Source organism: Loxodonta africana, chromosome 13 (assembly GCF_030014295.1).
Source record: "Loxodonta africana isolate mLoxAfr1 chromosome 13, mLoxAfr1.hap2, whole genome shotgun sequence".
Classification (NCBI taxonomy): Eukaryota; Metazoa; Chordata; class Mammalia; order Proboscidea; family Elephantidae; genus Loxodonta; species Loxodonta africana.
This window is the reverse complement of record NC_087354.1, coordinates 3500074-3518507: the sequence shown is the minus strand read 5'-3', so window position 1 is coordinate 3518507 and position 18434 is coordinate 3500074. Positions and strand designations below refer to the sequence as shown.

Sequence of the window (18434 nt, the reverse complement as noted above, 5' to 3'; positions counted from 1 at the left end):
CTGACGCCAGCCTGAGGAGCAACGCCTCTCCAGTCCAGCTCAGATGACTGGGCTGCCCTGTAGCTGGCTCACTGTCCTGTAGCCAGGTGCCCCATTCCAGAGGGACACCAGGCAGGTGCCAGGCAGAGAACACCTTTCCAGGCCATGGTTGCTCCAGCCACTAATGCCCACGTGGCCATAAGGGCCACCGTTGAGTGCATCTACTCCTGTAGGGGCTGTTCCCTGGGGTATAGGAAGCCAGGGGTGGATAGCATGAAGTTCATGAAGTCGGGTGACTGCCCTCAGGTGACTGTTAGCACTGAACTCCTGTGTTAACAGATGCATCCTTTCACAGCCCCGAGCCAGTGCCCTTTTCCAGGTATGTACAAGCCCTGCTTGCCTGGTACACAGCGGTGTGCCCTACGTCAGAACTGTGTCAGGGTTGAGGAGAGAGATCAAAGTACACCTTATATTTACTAACCATGAAACAAGCTATTTTTATATGTTGAGTTTTCCCCAGTGAATTCCATCACCCAGCACTCCAGAATTAAGGAATGATGTAATGCCAAAAGAAATATTCCAGGAAGAAAGTTCAGGACCCGTGCTACTCTAACATAACTTTGGGAATGCATACGTACTGCTACTAGTAATGACAGTCACACACTGCAAAACTCAAAAGCAGAAATCTAAATCAATGGCGCTAGGCACAATTAGAAATCTAAAATCATTAAAACCATTTTTGTTCCTATTCATAAGCCCTTTGAATCCCTGGTCCCTGGGGGAGGGCTTAAGGAAGAGTTCTGTCACTCCCTCAGCTAAGCAGGCCGAAGCAAAGGCCCAAAGCTTTCATATTCTGTGTTTAACTTGGGCCAGAGGGCCTCCAGAAGTAGGAAAGTTGACTCAGCCCTTCCCACCGTGGGGCCCTGGATGAGAGTCTCAAGCTCAATGTCACCCTTCTCAGTGGCACCCAGGCTGGGAAGGGGGGGTCTCAGCTGTGTGGCTGCAATATGGTGGCAGAGTGGGAGAACCCCCACTGACTCAGTTCCTCAGGAGGGGCCTTTCTTTGCTCAGACTGCTATACGAAACCGGTTGTAACCCAGTACATTTCCTGAAGAAGAAAAAAGTCTTTTTTTTTTTTCCTTCCTCTAAATAGACTGCATTTATTTTTTCTCCCTGTGGTGAAATGAGTTCCTTTATGTGGCCTTTTGCCTTGCTTCTTTGGAAAAACAGCTTGGGAATTTTTTTCCCCTAATCCCTGAAGAGTTACCTTTGCCCTCCTTCTTTGGAGAAGCAACTTGAGGAGGAGGGCTTCCAGGTTGTTTTCTACCCCAGAGGGTGTGTTACTTTTTGTCCAGTTGGAGTGATATTTCCCTGGTAAGCTGAAACACCTCTATGGTTTGATACTTTTCATCTAGCGTTGAGCTTTAGTCTTCCCTGTGATTGGTCTATTTTATGTACTTTGTAGGGATTGGTCAATTTGCTATACAAATAGTGGTTTGAAAGTCCATCCGATAGGATTGAGTGACTTTCAGGGACTGGTCAGTTTGTGGTCCTACCGGGAGGGCCATGCCTTGAAATTGAAAAGGAGTTTGTTTCTATAAGCAGCCAACCACAGGGAGGTTTTTAAAGGCAAACAGAAAAGAAAGAGGCAAAGAGAGAGGAGGCAAGGAACCTCTTAAAAGAGCTGTAATACAGGTCAAGGGTGGTAACATTGAAGAGGGTGAGAGGCCTGGAAAAGGCACCGCAGCAGAGCTGGCGGTATGGCAGAAGGCTGCTGCTAGGAAAGCAGCTAAGAGAGCTGAACAGGCAGCTACACTGTACATGAGCTGGGCCAATTATCAGTGGAGAGGCTGATGGTGGGGAGGCCAAAGGGAGAGAAACCTGCATGACCAAGAATGGAGGCCTGGACCCAAGCCTCTTTCTACCACCAACTCCACACTCCTGAGTGACATGGCTGCTGGACCTCTGGGCATCTGGTGCAGGGCAGGCCTGGTGCTCTGTGCACTCCCTGTGGAGAGAGTGTTGCAGGGCTTCCCCCCAGGGGCACTTTGAGACCAGCACCAGAGAGCCCTGTGGTGAGAACCACAAAGCAGCGTGCCTTAGGAAAGGCCTGGCCCTGAAGAGGGCTGCGGGCCCCCAGCACGGAATGTGGCCACTGGTGCACACAAGGTGTTGGGACTCCCCTTGCCCTAAAGCTGGGAGAGTCTGCCAGGGAGGCCCAGGTGGCACTTCATGCTATCCCTCTCTTGAGAGGCCACTTCACCTTCCACAATGAGGAAACCTGCAGTCACTTTAGAAAGTTGACCAAAGCCCAAGAGTGCTAAGCAAGAACAATAACCATTCATCGGGGGGAAGATTATTTGAAGAAACAGAACTCACACCCAGTGAAGCAGAGCTGCTAGGAAGTCCTGTGACCACTTAGGGAACTAATTATAATAATTTGTGGAGCGATAAGAACATAGGAAAGGATTGGGGTAGATAATCTACCAACAACAGGAACAAAAACAGTGAGACGAACAAATTTAACAAGAGAGGCCCAGGACCCTCATGAAGAAAATGGTAACATTTCTTGAAAGACATAAGTAAGCCCTGGGCAAATGTGCAGCCCCTGTGGGCCTGGATGGGAGGAGTACACGTCAGTACTGTGCCCATTCTCCTAAGATGAGCATGTATGTGTGCAATGCATTCCACTCCAGGGGTTTTCCAAACTGAATAAAATGCCCTTAAAGTGTGTGATGCCTCCAAACAGCCAAGATTTTTTAAAAAGCAAGATTAAAAAGGAGCAACTTTTCTCACCGAGCATTAGAACCAGGGCTGCATCATGAAGTTGTGCGTGAAAAAAAAACAGCATTGCAGAGCAGGAGCAGGAATCCCTACCCCTTCTGGCATGTACCCCGCTTGCTAAGCCCTGGCCCTGCCTTGGGGCTCCTTCTACCTAAAGGGGGGACCTTTTTCAATTTGTAGGAAACCTTCTCTTAGGTTAGTGATGGAGCTGATCAGGACATACTGCCAACTCAAACCAGTATGGCATTGACAAAAAAAAAATCAGGAGAAGGCAAGAACATACTGGATAATCCCAAAATAAATGATAATATATGTAGGAATTGTGTATATACAACAGTGATATTTAAGTTCAGTGGAGAAGGGATTATTTAATAAATGATGCTTATACAACCACCTATCTGGAGAAAATAGTATTGGATTGTACCAGATAAAAATGAATATCAGTTTATTTGAAAGCTTAGATGTTAAAAAACAAACAACAGCAACACTCTGCACTCCCCCTAAAAAAAACAAACAAGAAAAACTAGGAGGTAATGTGTACAATCCAAGGGCAGAGGAGACTTATTTAACCAGGCCTAGATACCCAGAAGACATAAAAGACAAGTCAGACATATTTAACCATATAAAATTATTATATGACCAATAAAGCAAGCCTTAGCAGAATCCAAAACATTGAAATATTACAATGCATCTTCTCTGACCATAAGGCTATAAAAGTAGAAATCAATAACAGAAAAAGCAGGGAAAAGGAATCAAGCACTTAAAACTGAACAACGTTGTTGTTGTTGTCAGGTGCTGTCGAGCTGGTTCCGACTCATAGCAACCCTGTGCACAATAGAACGAAACGCTGCCTGGTCCTGCACCATCCTTACAATCGTTGTTATGCTTGAGTTCATTGTTGCAGCCACTGTGTCAATCTACCTCGTTGAGGGTCTTCCTCTTTTCTGCTGACCCTGTACTCTGCCAAGCATGATGTCCTTCTCCAGGGACTGATTCCTGGAGAACTGAACAATACCCTGCTTAAAATGACTGGGTTATAGAAGTCATTAAGGGTGGAATAAAGAAATTCATTGAATCCAATGAGAATGAAAACACTTCCTATCAGAACTTTGGGACACAGCTAAAGTAGCACTCAGATGTCAATTTATATCAATAAATGCAAACGTACAAAAAGAAGAAAGGGCCAAAATCAAAGAATTATCCCTACAACATGAACAAATAGAAACAGAGCAACAAAAGAAATCCTCAGGCACCAGAAGAAAGCAAATAATAAAAATTAGAGCAGAATTAAATGAAAATAGAAACCAGGGGGAAAAAAATTTGAAAGAATTAACAAGAGCAAAAGCTGGTTCTTTGAAAAAATTAACAAAATTGGTAAACCATTGGCCAAACTGACAAAAGAAAAACAGGAGAGGAAGCAAATAACCAGAATAAGAAATGAGATGGGCGACATTACAACAGACCCAACTGAAATTAAAAAGAATCATATCAAATTACTATGAAAAATTGTACTCTGACAAATTTGAAAACCTAGAAGTAATGGATGAATTCCTAGAAACACATTACCTACCTAAACTAACACAAACAGAGGTAGAATATCTTAATAGACCCATAACAAAAGAAGAGATTGAAAAGGTAATAAAAAAAATTCCCAACAAAAAAAAAGCCCTGGCCCGGACAGCTTCACTGAAGAGTTCTACCAAACTTCCAGAGATGAGTTAACACCACTACTGCTAAAGGTACTTCAGAGCATAGAAAAGGACGGAATACTACCTAACTCATTCTATGAAGTCACCATATCCCTGATACCAAAACCATGTAAAGACACCATAAAAAAAGAAAATTACTGACCTATATCCCTCGTGAACTTAGATGCAAAAATCCTTAACAAAATTCTACCCAGTAGAATTCAACAACATATCAAAAAAATAATTCACCATGACCAAGTGGGATTCATACCAAGTATACAGGGATGGTTCAACATTAGAAAAACAATTAATGTAATCCATCACATAAATAAAACAAAAGATAAGAATCACATGATTTTATCAATTGATGCAGAAAAGGCATTTGATAAAGTTCAACACCCATTCATGATAAAAACTCTCAGCAAAATAGTAATAGAAGGAAAATTCCTCAACGTAATAAAGGACATTTATACAAAGCCAACAGCCAACATCATCCTAAAAGGAGAGAGCCTAAAAGCATTCCCCTTGAGAATGGGAGCCAGACAAGGATGCCCTTTATCACCCCTCTTATTCAACATTGTGGTGGAGGTCTTAGCCAGAGCAATTAGGCTAGACAAAGAAATAAAGGGCATCCAGATTGGCAAAGAAGAAGTAAAAGTATCTCTATTTGCAGATGACATGATCTTATACACAGAAAACCCTAAGGAATCCTCCAGAAAGCTACTGAAACTAATAGAAGAGTTCAGCAGAGTATCGGGATAGAAGATAAACAAACAAAAATCAGTTGAATTCCTCTACACCAACAAAAAGAACATCGAAGAGGAAATCACCAAATCAATACCATTTACAGTAGCCCCCAAGAAGATAAAATACTTAGGAATAAACCTTACCAGAGATGTAAAAGACTTATACAAAGAAAACTACAATACACTTCTGCAAGAACCCAAATGAGACCTACATAAACATACCTTGCTCATGGATAGGAAGACATAACATTATAAAAATGTCTGTTCTACCAAAAGCGATCTCAAAATTTAGTGCAATTCTGATCCAGATTCCAATGACATTCTTTAATGAGCTAGAGAAACAAATCACCAGCTTCATATGGAAGGGAAAGAGGCCACGGGTAAGTAAAGCATTACTGAAAAAGAAGAGCAAAGTAGGAGGCCTTACTCTACCTGATTTTTGAAACTGTTATACTGCCATAGTAGTCAGAACAGCCTGGTAATGGTACAACAGATACATAGACCAATGGAAGAGAATTCAGAATCCAGACATAAATCCATCCACATATGAGCAGTTGATATTTGACAAAGGCTCCAAAACAGTTAAACAGGGAAAAGACAGCCTTTTTAACAAATGGTGCTGGCATAACTGGATATCCATCTGCAAAAAAATGAAACAAGACCCATATCTCACTCCATGCACAAAACTAACTCAAAATGGATCAAAGACCTAAAAATAAAATCTAAAGCAAAGATCATGGAAGAAAAAAATAGGGACAACGTTAGGAGCCTTAATACATGGCATAAACAGTATGCAAAACATTATTAAGAATGCAGAAGAAAAACCAGATAACTGGAAGCTCCTAAAAATCAAACACCTATGCTCATCCAAAAACTTCACCAAAAGAGTAAAAAGACTACCTACAGACTGGGAAAAAGTTTTTAGGTATGACATTTCCGATTAGCGCCTGATCTCTAAAATCTACATAATACTGCAAAAACTCAACTACAAAAAGACAAATAACCCGATTAAAAAATGGACAAAAGATATGAACAGGCAGTTCACTTAAGAAGACATTCAGGTAGCTAACAGATACATGAGGAAATGGTCATGATCATCAGCCATTAGAGAGATGCAGATCAAAACTACAATGAGATTTCATCTCACTCCAACAAGGCTGGCATTAATTCAGAAAACACAAAATAATAAATGTTGGAGAGGCCGTGAAGAGACTGGAACACTTCTGCACTGCTGATGGGGATATAAAATGGTACAACCACTTTGGAAATCAATTTGGTGTGGCCTCAAAAAGCTAGAAATTGATCCAGCAATCCCACTCCTTTACACAAACAGATACATGCACACCTATGTTCATTGCAGCACTGTTTACAATAGCAAAAAGATGGAAGTAACCAATGCCCATCAACAGATGAATGGATAAATAATGGTATATTCACACAATGGAATACTATGCATCAATAAAGAACAGCGGTGAATCTGTGAAGCATTTCATAACGTGGAGGAATCTGGAAGGCATTATGCTGACTGAAATTAGTTGCAAAAGGACAAATATTGTATAAGACCACTATTATAAGAACTCAAGAAATAGTTTAAACAGAGAGGAAAATATTCTTTGATGGTTACGAGAGGGGGGAGGGAGGCAGGTTAGGAGAGGAGTATTCACTAATTAGATAGTAGATTAGAACTACTTTAGGTGACAGGAAAGACAACACACAATAGAGGTGAGGTCAGCACAACTGGACTAAACGAAAAGCAAAGCAGTTTCCGGAATGAATGCTTCAAAGGCCAGTGTAGCAGGGGTGGGAGTTTGGGGACCATGGTTTCAGGGGACATCTAAGTCATTTGGCATAATAAAATCTATTAAGAAAACATTCTGCATCCCACCTTGGAGAGAGGCTTCCGGGGTCTTAAACCCTAGGAAGTGGCCATCTAAGATGCATCAATTGGTCTCAACCCACCTGGATCAAAGGAGAATGGAGAACACCAAGGACGCAAGGTAATTATGAGCCCAAGAGACAGAAAGGGCCACATAAACCAGAGACTGCATCAGCCTGAGACCAGAAGAGCTAGATGGCGCCCAGCTACAACCGATGACGGCCCTGACAGGGAACACAGCAGAGAACCCCTGAAGGAGCAGGAGAGCAGTGGGATGCAGACCCCAAATTCTCCAAAAGGACCAAACTTAATGGTCTGACTGAGACTAGAAGGACCCCAGTGGTCATGGCCCCCAGACCTTGTATTAGCCCAGGACAGGAACCATTCCCGAAGCCAACTCTTCAGACAGGGATTGGACTGGACAATGGGATAGAAAAAGATGCTGGTGAAGAATGAGCTTCTTGGAGCAAGTAGACTCTTGAGACTATGTTGGGATCTCCTGTCTGGAGGGGGAGATGAGAGGACAGAGGGGGTTAGAAGCTGGTGGAATATACATGAAAAGAGAGTGGGGGGGGAAGGAGTGGGCTGCCTTGTTAGGGGGAGAGCAATTGGGAGTATGTAGCAAGGTGTATATAAGTTTTTGTGTGAGAAACTGACTTGATTTTGTAAACTTTCACTTAAAGCACAATAAAAAAAAAAAAAGTTTTATGTCAAAACATACGGAAAGGCTTTAAGTAGTATTATTTTTAAGTATCACTTTGATATCATGAGCTAGTATATTTTCCAGGAAAAATTCATTTATTCTGACTACTTGATGGCTCACTTTACAGTAGTGGATAAATTGCATGGCTCCAACATAGTACAGTGTATCCATGTCTCTGAATGAGACACCCATCGTGGCTTCTTAATTTTAAAGAAGCAAGAGGCACTCATAACCTGAGGACAGTTCTGCCGGGACAGTGATTAGCCCTTCCTAACTTCAGAATGGTCGGTATTTTATATTCATCTTTTCTCCTTTGAGCAATCTCCTCAAAGTGCACCCACACCCATGTGCCACATGCCTTATAGCTCATGTAGCTTCTAGAAGAATGCAAAGTGTTTTAGAAAATACATTCCATACACGTTTTAAACTACTGTATTTTTGGTAAATTTGCTATTGAAAGATTCCCTTCAGAAAAAATCGCCCTCAGTGTCATCTATTGCTGCCTCTGACATTGGTCTTAGGTTCAGAATCCATGAGCATGTTACCAAAGGAACAGATGTTTCGGTTTATGGAGGAAAGAGGATGGATACATACTGGACATGGCTCAACATACTTAGCTCAAGTTCTTACTGAGCATGTTGCCATTTCTGTTTCGGTGCTGAGTTCTTACCTGTATGATTTTTAAAATACACTGGTCCTGTAAACATCTGCTTAATAATCCATTTTCGAAGATTTTTGTCCTGGTTGCTTTAAAGCGGTGGTTCTCAACTGGGAGTGATCCTGACTCCAGGAGACATTTGGCAATGTCTGGGGATATTTTGGTTGTCATGGCTTGTGGGGAATGTGCTACTGAATCTGGTTGGAAGAAGTCAGGGATGCAGCTTAACACCCTGCAGTGCACAGGACAGCCCCCCGCCGTAAAGAGTTATCCTGCCTAAAATGTCAGTAATACTGAGGTTGCTCTAATGCTACTGTTGTTGTTGTTGTTGTTAGGTGCCGTCCAGTCGGCTCCGACTCACAGCGACCCTATGCACAACAGAATGAAACGCTGCCCGGTCCTGCACCATCCTTACAGTCGTTGTTATGCTTGAGCCCATTGTTGCAGCCACTGTGTCAATCCACCTCGTTGAGGGTCTTCTTCTTTTCTGCTGACCCTGTACTTTGCCAAGCATGATGTTCTTCTCCAGGGACTGATCCCTCCTGACAACATTTCCAAAGTATGCAAGATGCAGTCTCACCATCCTTGCTTCTGAGGAGCATTCTGGTTGTACTTCTTCCAAGACAGATTTGTTTGTTCTTCTGGCAGTCTATGGTATACTCGATATTCTTCGCCAACACTACAATTCAAAGACAACAATTCTTCTTTGGTCTTTCCCTAATTTCTGGTCTTCCCACTTCTCTGCCTGTGGTGTAATGAGTGTATATTGAAGTCTGGATAATTTTAGATTCTCATTTGCTCTTTTTAAAATGATGTAAAAAAAAATCTCACATTCGCCCCACACGCACACAGGCACACTTCACTTGTCTACCCATCTACAAAATAAATTCTTGAAGGGTTTTCTTATCCCAGAGGAATCAGGCCTTGGCAGTAACGATTAATCCACTGGATTCTCCTGTATCTTGCCTCATACATGCCGTTTAGGGCTTGCCTCGCTGTGTCCTGGTTCTTGGTTTGCTCTGCTTGTCTAAAAAAGCTCTGTGTAATTCTCTCCTTAGCTGGCCAAAGGCTCTTTCCATTGAACCTGGCTTAGAGGACCTCAGTCTAGATGGTTTCATTATAGGTTAGTTTCCTTTTTCTTAATAATGTGTCTGTGGGTCTTTATAGATACTTAAGTTTGAACTTACCTGGCCTTGAAACTTTTGGAGGAAAAGAAAATGCATCAACTGCTTTGTCTTTAAGACACAAAACATCCAGATATTTCTGGCCAAATATATTTCTGTTGGTTTAATAAATATAGCACTACTTTTGTAGAACCATCCCTGGCTTATCCAGGGGGTTTACCAACAGAACATGTGATAAACTGACAAGAGGCCAAATGCAATTTGATCTTTGAAAAAGAGCTTTCTCTTACAGGGATTAATTATTCTGTGTCAATAAAATGATATAGAATGGTACAAAACATGTATTTTATATAAAAACACCTTAAGCAGTACCTATGTGTTCTATTTCATTGAAACCCCGTGAAACAATTACATTATTTTTCTAATAATAAAAAAATAGCAATTCTTGTTTTACTTCCAAACCGTAAATCCAATGTAAGATGTAACTTGCTGCTCATTTGTAGTATTTTTAATTTTATTAGTCAAAATCACTTACTTCAAATAATACTGTGAAAAAATCAAGCACAAAAAATGGAAGAGGGCTTCACTCGGCTTCTCCGCTCTCTCGTGGGTGATCTGGGATAGGCTGGGCTCTCAACATGTCTGCTTTCAAATTTGCAAATGGGAATATCACGTTAGGATTGTATGAGGCCCAGTGAAATGAAGAATCTAAAATGCTTTGCACAGTGCCTGGGTTGTTGTCATGAACGATCAGTGGAGCTGGAGTTACCGTCTCTGGTATTGATTGTTATTTTTAAGATGAGGATGATGTCTCAATACAGGCAGGGATTGGTCAAAAAACTTGCCGCAAGCCCTTAAGCATTCAAAGAACAGAAACAGAAGGTCCCCCTTTGAAAAACATTTCTCAGTTTTTCAAAAGAGTAAGGTCTCACTGGATGCTGGAAATGAAATGTGCTTGAGTGGTTAACAAGTCCAGAGGGAAATGAGTAAGTGCAAGGAGTGTCTGGAAGGCGTACCTTTTATCTTGATGGGTGGGGCACGTTGAGATATGTAACACTGGAAGTTGCAATTCAAAAACAAAGAAAGAAAAAGACTGGTTACTGCAAATGCCATGGCAGTTTTTTCAGATGTGTTCCTGGGAGGAGAGGGCAGCAGTGTCGAGGCAGAAGATGCAGAGTCCTGGACTCGCTGTGGGTGGTGGGTGAGCACCCTGGAGGCCCATGGCCACCTTCATTCTGTGCAGTCATCCTCGTGGGTGTGTCTAGAGCAGTCCCTTTCAACTGGCCCCACCCTTCTCCTCCCCCACACCCTCTCCTTCTCTGACTACAGGACACTTGGGTCTCCCCCACCCTCTTACCACCACCCCAGCCTGTTCAGCCCCCTCTGCTGATTTCTTCACTCTGCACTTATTTGCTCTTCACAGCTGGCTGGCATCTCAGCTCAGCCATCAGCTCTTCTTTCCACATACTCCCTGGGGACCTCCGTGACCACATCTATACCAGGGGCTCCTTTCACCTTTGTGTTGATGGGCCCCAAGTGTGCATCTTTGTCTGCCTTTGTATGCAAAGCCACAGACCTGAATTCCAAGTCATTTCCTATGCATCCATCACGCAGGGCTCCACTCACTGTCCCCCTCAGAGCAGACTGGAGTGAGGTCGGTGGTGTCCCCACCCTCAGTCACAGGACAGGGGACCCCTCCTCCCTATTGACCTCTTCTAACCATTCAGCTGTCAGAGCACATAGATAACATATTTGCCTGCCAAACCCATCATTCCTGCCTCTATTTCAGGTTCCCAGGACCTGCCACTCTAGATGGCTTTTGATCTGTCCCTTTATCTTTGATTTCTCACCCCTTCCCCCAAATTCCACTCTTTCATCTAAGTGGGTTTTTTTTTGGCCCCAGATGGAATGTGACTTGGACTAAGAGATTCTCTTCATCCTTCAGGATCTAGCTCATATGTGCCCCCTTCTAGGAAGCAGTTCCAGGTTGCTTAAACAAAATAAGTGTTCTTCCTGACAGCATGTTCATTGTACTTAAAAAAAAAAAAACAAAACTGTGCTCAGATCTTAAAAACCTCAGTCTCCTCTTTCTCCACCTCATTGTCATTCCTGGCCGTCCTACCCAAGATACAGCTCTTGTTTGGCTGCTCTTGTGGAAGGAAGGGCAAGTTTAAAGGGGGAGGTGCGAGGGAGGCAAATGAGATGTGCTTTCCTGTACCCTAGTCCACGCTGACCATTGCAGTACCTCCAACAGTGTGTATGGGGTAGGTGGTGAGTGGGTGGGGTCGGGGCGTGGGGGCTCAGGATTCCATGAATAGTTGTGAAAATAACATGCAAATAAAAGCAGGCATTTTGGGGACATGGGAAATTATGTAGTAAAATATGGTCACATCAAGTTGTTAGATAATGTAACGGTAGGAAAATCAAATGTGCGTGCAGGTCACAAACATTTTGACCTTCTCATTCATCCTCTAAGTTAACAAAAAGTAGACAAAACAGGCCTTTAGTTGCAAGATGGACTTGTGCCCAGCCGGCTATGGCCCCATGAATGTGTGCACACGGCATTTCATGGGTACATCAGCTAGTGTGGGAAGCAGGCCACTGGAAATGCTAGCTTCTGTTTATGTTGATAGCAGTGTCACTGAGCTTGAAAGATCACACCACGTTACTAGTGATGAGTAATTGGCTATAAGTGCAGTCAGAAATTAGACACTTCTTCCTCTTGTGTCTTCCTCCTCTAGCCCCAAAGGACTCTTCCAGACAGACAGATCTCATTCAGGAATTCATAGCCCAACCAGAGATCAGGGAAAATAATGGTTGTTGTGACTGCTTCTTTGTCAGGTAGTGGTAATGGGTTACCACTGTCTTATCTTTGGGTGAATTGCTTTCCAGGGATGTTAACTAGTTGTGGGTAAAGTTAGAATCTGTTACCACCTTAAAGGACTGTTTTGTCCCTTTATTATTAGGGAAAATTATAGCCAGTAACATAAAAGAAAGCAGTGCACTTAAGATGAAAGTACAATTCTCTCATTCCCTGCATATGTTTCTCCTATTTTTTTTTTTAACTCTAACTTTGTTTGGTTTTAGGAAATAAATATTCCCTTCCCCACATTGGAAAGATTTATAAATACTTTATACTTTGTAGAAGGACCTTAGAGATTGTAGAGACACCTGAGACATCAGAGGGGATAGTGAGACAGAAACAGTGACCGTTCTGGTGTGTTTCAAGCAATAAAATATTAACACAACATTTTGAGCAGTAGTCTTTAAGCCTTGCATTAATGAAGACCTACACAGAACTAACGTAGTGTCGTATATATATATATGTATGTGTATATATATATATATATTTTTCTGCCCAATAAAATCTTTTAACTCTGACTTATTGATCAGATTTTTCTTAAGAGGCTATGTTAGTTCTGTGTAGGTCTTCATTAATGCAAGGCTTAAAGACTACTGCTCAGAATGTTGTGTTCATCAAATATATATATTTGAGAGTAGGGAGCAGACCTCCAGAGAGATCAGTGCATCACATTACGATTTGATCTGCTTATGTACAGTACAAACTGTTAATGGATTTCCCAAAAGGGAACTTTAAAATGATCAGTTGTCATTCACTTAATTGGCAGGTAGTAGCTTGGATTGGTTTATTAAGTGTGCATGTCTGAATTCTGCAGCCTAGTTATGGCTTATCTAATTATTTAAACTTTTCTCAGAACAGTCTTTTTCATGAGTTCTTAGTTTCTGGGAGGGGTTAAGAGTTAAGTTTAGGCCTGCTGGTGCAACGTGGTGGAGTAGTCAGACGCTTCATGTTGTCCCTGTTCACAGCAAAGAACCGAAAAAACAAGTGAATAGGATACATCTGACAATTTAGGAACCCTAATTATCAAAGAAAAGGGTGAAGAATCAGACTGTGTGACAAGTAGAAGGAGAGACAATTCAAAAACAGTGGGAATGGAGAATTATGGATCATTGACATCCTGTTAGTGAACCTGCACAGCATGAACATACCGAGACAAGTGAGCAGCATTCCCAGCCAAACCCACCCCACCTCCAGCTAAGCAGGAGAACTCTGCACACACCTCCAGAGCAAGCCAGGAGTGCTTTTTGCCCCACCTCCAGCTAAGCGGGAGAACTCTGCACACACCTCCAGAGCAAGCCAGGAGTGCTTTTTGCCCCACCTCCAGCTAAGCGGGAGAACTCTGCACACACCTCCAGAGCAAGCCAGGAGTGCTTTTTGCCCCACCTCCAGCTAAGCGGGAGAACTCTGCACACACCTCCAGAGCAAGCCAGGAGTGCTTTTTGCCCCACCTCCAGCTAAGCGGGAGAACTCTGCACACACCTCCAGAGCAAGCCAGGAGAGCTTTTTGCCCCACCTCCAGCTAAGCGGGAGAACTCTGCACACACCTCCAGAGCAAGCCAGGAGTGCTTTTTGCCCCACCTCCAGCTAAGCGGGAGAACTCTGCACACACCTCCAGAGCAAGCCAGGAGAGCTTTTTGCCCCACCTCCAGCTAAGCGGGAGAACTCTGCACACACCTCCAGAGCAAGCCAGGAGTGCTTTTTGCCCCACCTCCAGCTAAGCGGGAGAACTCTGCACACACCTCCAGAGCAAGCCAGGAGTGCTTTTTGCCCCACCTCCAGCTAAGCGGGAGAACTCTGCACACACCTCCAGAGCAAGCCAGGAGAGCTTTTTGCCCCACCTCCAGCTAAGCGGGAGAACTCTGCACACACCTCCAGAGCAAGCCAGGAGTGCTTTTTGCCCCACCTCCAGCTAAGCGGGAGAACTCTGCACACACCTCCAGAGCAAGCCAGGAGTGCTTTTTGCCCCACCTCCAGCTAAGCGGGAGAACTCTGCACACACCTCCAGAGCAAGCCAGGAGTGCTTTTTGCCCCACCTCCAGCTAAGCGGGAGAACTCTGCACACACCTCCAGAGCAAGCCAGGAGTGCTTTTTGCCCCACCTCCAGCTAAGCGGGAGAACTCTGCACACACCTCCAGAGCAAGCCAGGAGTGCTTTTTGCCCCACCTCCAGCTAAGCGGGAGAACTCTGCACACACCTCCAGAGCAAGCCAGGAGAGCTTTTTGCCCCACCTCCAGCTAAGCGGGAGAACTCTGCACACACCTCCAGAGCAAGCCAGGAGAGCTTTTTGCCCCACCTCCAGCTAAGCGGGAGAACTCTGCACACACCTCCAGAGCAAGCCAGGAGAGCTTTTTCCCTGTGAAACTACATGCACTCAACCCACCACACGCACCCCAGCTCCCCATGCCAGAGCTCCATGGGCCTGAGGGACACTCCCGCCCCACTCACACACCCCTTCTCCCTGCTCTTGATGCCAGTCAGGTAGCATTCAACACTGCCACGCCCCCTAAGCCAGGAGCTCACTACGCCATCCCAAGGTGCCTACCCTTTGACCCAGCCACTGGCGCAGGGGTTCCACAGACTCACAGTGCCTTCTGCCCCCTCCAGTTAACTGCGTCAGCACCCTGCTGGCCGAGCCTGCACAGTGTGGTCATATTGAACAAAGCAAGCCTCGCTCACAGCCAAAACCCATTCTACCTGGTGCAGACAAGCAGGAGCGACTCTGCACTCACAGCCAGAGTCAAGCAAGAATGCCTCATGCCCTGTGAAAGTTAACTGCACCCACCCCTCTCACTGGATACAACCCAGCCCCTCATGCAGGAAGTCTGCAGGACTCGGCAGCATTCCCACCCACCTCACCCATTCCCCCGCCCTGCTCACAACTGCAACCTGGTGACATTTGGCACTACCCAGCCACCTGAGATGGCAGCTCACATTGGGGGCCTTAGGGCCAGTGATGCCACCCACTCCAGCCAGCCACCTGTGCAGGGGGACCTGGGAACCAGTGGTGCTTCCCAATCCCTCCAGGCAGTGGTACCAGGTGCCCAAGGACCAACTTCACAACCTCCCTCATGACACACTCTAGCAGACAGTGTCATACCCTCTAACCAGGCACCCGTGGGCAGGTGACATCCCCTGCTCCCACACCCCATGTATCACCCCCTGCCACTGCAACCAGAGTCTTATGCCCTCCTGAGCCTGTCAGTAAGAGTCTCTGCACCACCCAACTAGTGACTGACGACCTGGGCACCTTTGCCCAGACCAACCAGCAAGTGGCAAAGTGCACATAGAACACCCAATCCAATGACCAGGGAGAACACCACCTACATCACAACCATGTGACCAGCAGGAAAGATACAACACCTCACCAGAAATGCTACCTACATCTTCAGCAGCCCAGCAAAACCAACAGAGACCTGTGCCCACAGACCCAGTCACTGCACCACCCACCCAGAAACAGGAAGTGAGAGCTTCAGTGGAGACAGATTAGTGACCAGAGTAGCACACACACCCAGTCTACTCAGATATATCAAAACAAAACAAAAATTCAGGATGCAGCAAGCAAACATAAAATAAGTAAATAAATATGATAACTTCTTGATGCCTCAGAGACAACAGGCAATATCAAATCACATAAAGAAGCAGGACAAGATCGTTCCAGCAAGCGACCAAAATAAAGAGCTGGAAAACCTTCTGGAGCAAGATAAGGGAATGGAACTACACAATAAAGAATTCAAAAGACTAATATACAGAACTTTCCAAGAGATCAAGAAAGAGATCAGGGAAAACACGGACAAAGCAATAGAAAAATTCAGGACAATAAAAGAACAAAATGACAGAATAAATAGGCTATTAGAAACCATGCAAAAACAGTAACTAGAAATCCAAAAGATTAACAATAAAATTTCAGAATTAGACAATCCAATAGAATGATATAGGTGCAGAATTGAAACAACAGAAGACAGAATTAGTGAAATTGAAGACAGATACCTTGACACCAATTTGTTTGAGAAAAAAGAATGAAGAAAGCCTAAGAATCGTGTGGGACACTATCAAGAGGAAAAACTTACGTGTTATCAGAGTTCCAAAAGAGGAGGTAGGTGGGAATCAATGGAAAACACAGAATTGTTGAAGATTTACCAGCAGAAAACTTCCCTAATATCATGAAAGATAAGAAGATATCCATCCAAGAAGCTCAACTAACCTCTTATAGGATAGACCCCAAAAGAAAATTGCCGAGACGTATCATAGTCAATCTTGCCAAAACCAAAGATAAAGAAAGAATCCTGAGAGTGGCTGGGAAAAACAAAAAGTCACATACAAAGGAGGATCAGTAATACTAAGGTCTGATTACTGAGGCAAAACCATGCAGGCATGAAAGCAATGGTGTGGCATATGTAAAGGCTTCAAGGAAAAAAATTGCCAACCAAGAATTTTATATCCAGCAAAATGTCTCTCAAATAAAAAAAAATACAGTGGTGAAATTAAGGGATCTGTAAAAAAAGACCAAACTTACAAGAACTGTTAAAGGAGATCTTCCAGTTAGAGAACCAACAACATTAGACAACAATCCAAGATTAGGACACAGGACAGATGAACCAGATACCGATCCAGATAAGGAATTCTCAAACAATGAAGCTAAAGACTGAAAATAGAGAACAAGAGACATTAATGTGTAAACGCTCACAACATCAAAACAAAAAAAGAGGGAATAAATGGTGTAGTTACAGAACTTCCATATGATGAGGCAGTCAGGGTGATATCAGGAAATAAAGACAGGTTTAAACTTAGGAAAATAAGATAAATTTCAAGGTAACTACAATGGAAACCAACAAACCTACTCATCAAAATAAAAAAGAAGAAAAACAAAGACAATAGTAAACACAAAATCAACAATAACAAAAGAAATAAAAATTCATAAACAAAAAGAACTGAGCACAGAAAATTAAGCAGAACAAAGAAACCATCAACACCACACACGCAAAAAAAAGCACAACAAAATGAGAGCAGTAAACTCATTCTATTGATAATTACGCTGAATATAAATGGCTTAAATATACCAGTAAAGAGACAGAGTGGCAGAATGAATAAAAAAGCATGATCTATCCATATGCTGTCTACAAGAGACATACTCTAGACACAAAGACATAAACAAATTAAAACTCAGAATGGAAAAAAATACACCAATCAAATAACTAAAAAAAGGCATTAATCCAAAAAACACAAAATAATAAATGTTGGAGAGGCTGTGGAGAGATTGGAACACTTATACACAGCTGGTGGGAATGTAAAACGGTACAACTACTTTGGAAATCAATCTGGCATTTCCTTAAAAAGCTAGAAATAGAACTACCATACGACCCAGAAATCCCACTGCTCGGAATATATCCTAGAGAAATAAGAGCCTTTACAAGAACAGATATATGCACACCCATGTTTATTGCAGCAGTGTTTACAATAGCAAAAAGCTGGAAGGAACCAAGGTGTCCATCAACGGACAAATGGATAAATAAATTATGGTATATTCACACAATGGAATACTACGCATCGATGAAGAACAATGATGAATCTGTGAAACATTTCATAACATGGAGGAACCTGGAAGGCATTATGCTGAGTGAAATTAGTCAGATGCAAAAGGACAAATATTGTATAAGACCACTATTATAAGATCCTGAGAAATAGTTTAAACTGAGAAGAACACATTCTTTTGTGGTCACAAGAGGGGGGAGGGAGGGAGGGTGGGAGAGGGTTATTTACTGATTAGATAGTAGATAAGAACTACTTTAGGTGAAGGGAAGGACAACACTCGATACAGGGGAGGTCAGCACAACTGGACTAAACCAAAAGCAAAGAAGTTTCCTGAATAAACTGAATGCTTCGAAGGTCAGCAGAGCAAGGGCAGGGGTTTGGGGACTATGGCTTCAGGGGACATCTAAGTCAATTGGCAAAATAAATTCCATTAAGAAAACATTCTGCATCCCACTTTGAAGTGTGGCGTCTGGGGTCTTAAACA

The 18434-nt window shown here is 43.3% G+C and overlaps 1 protein-coding gene across 3 annotated transcripts in view; it reads left to right on the top strand.

The window, feature by feature from the left end:
• Positions 1–18434, top strand: part of ATP10A (ATPase phospholipid transporting 10A (putative)) — a 232974-nt gene that overhangs the window by 71651 nt on the left and 142889 nt on the right. The gene's annotated exons all lie outside the window — the stretch shown is intronic.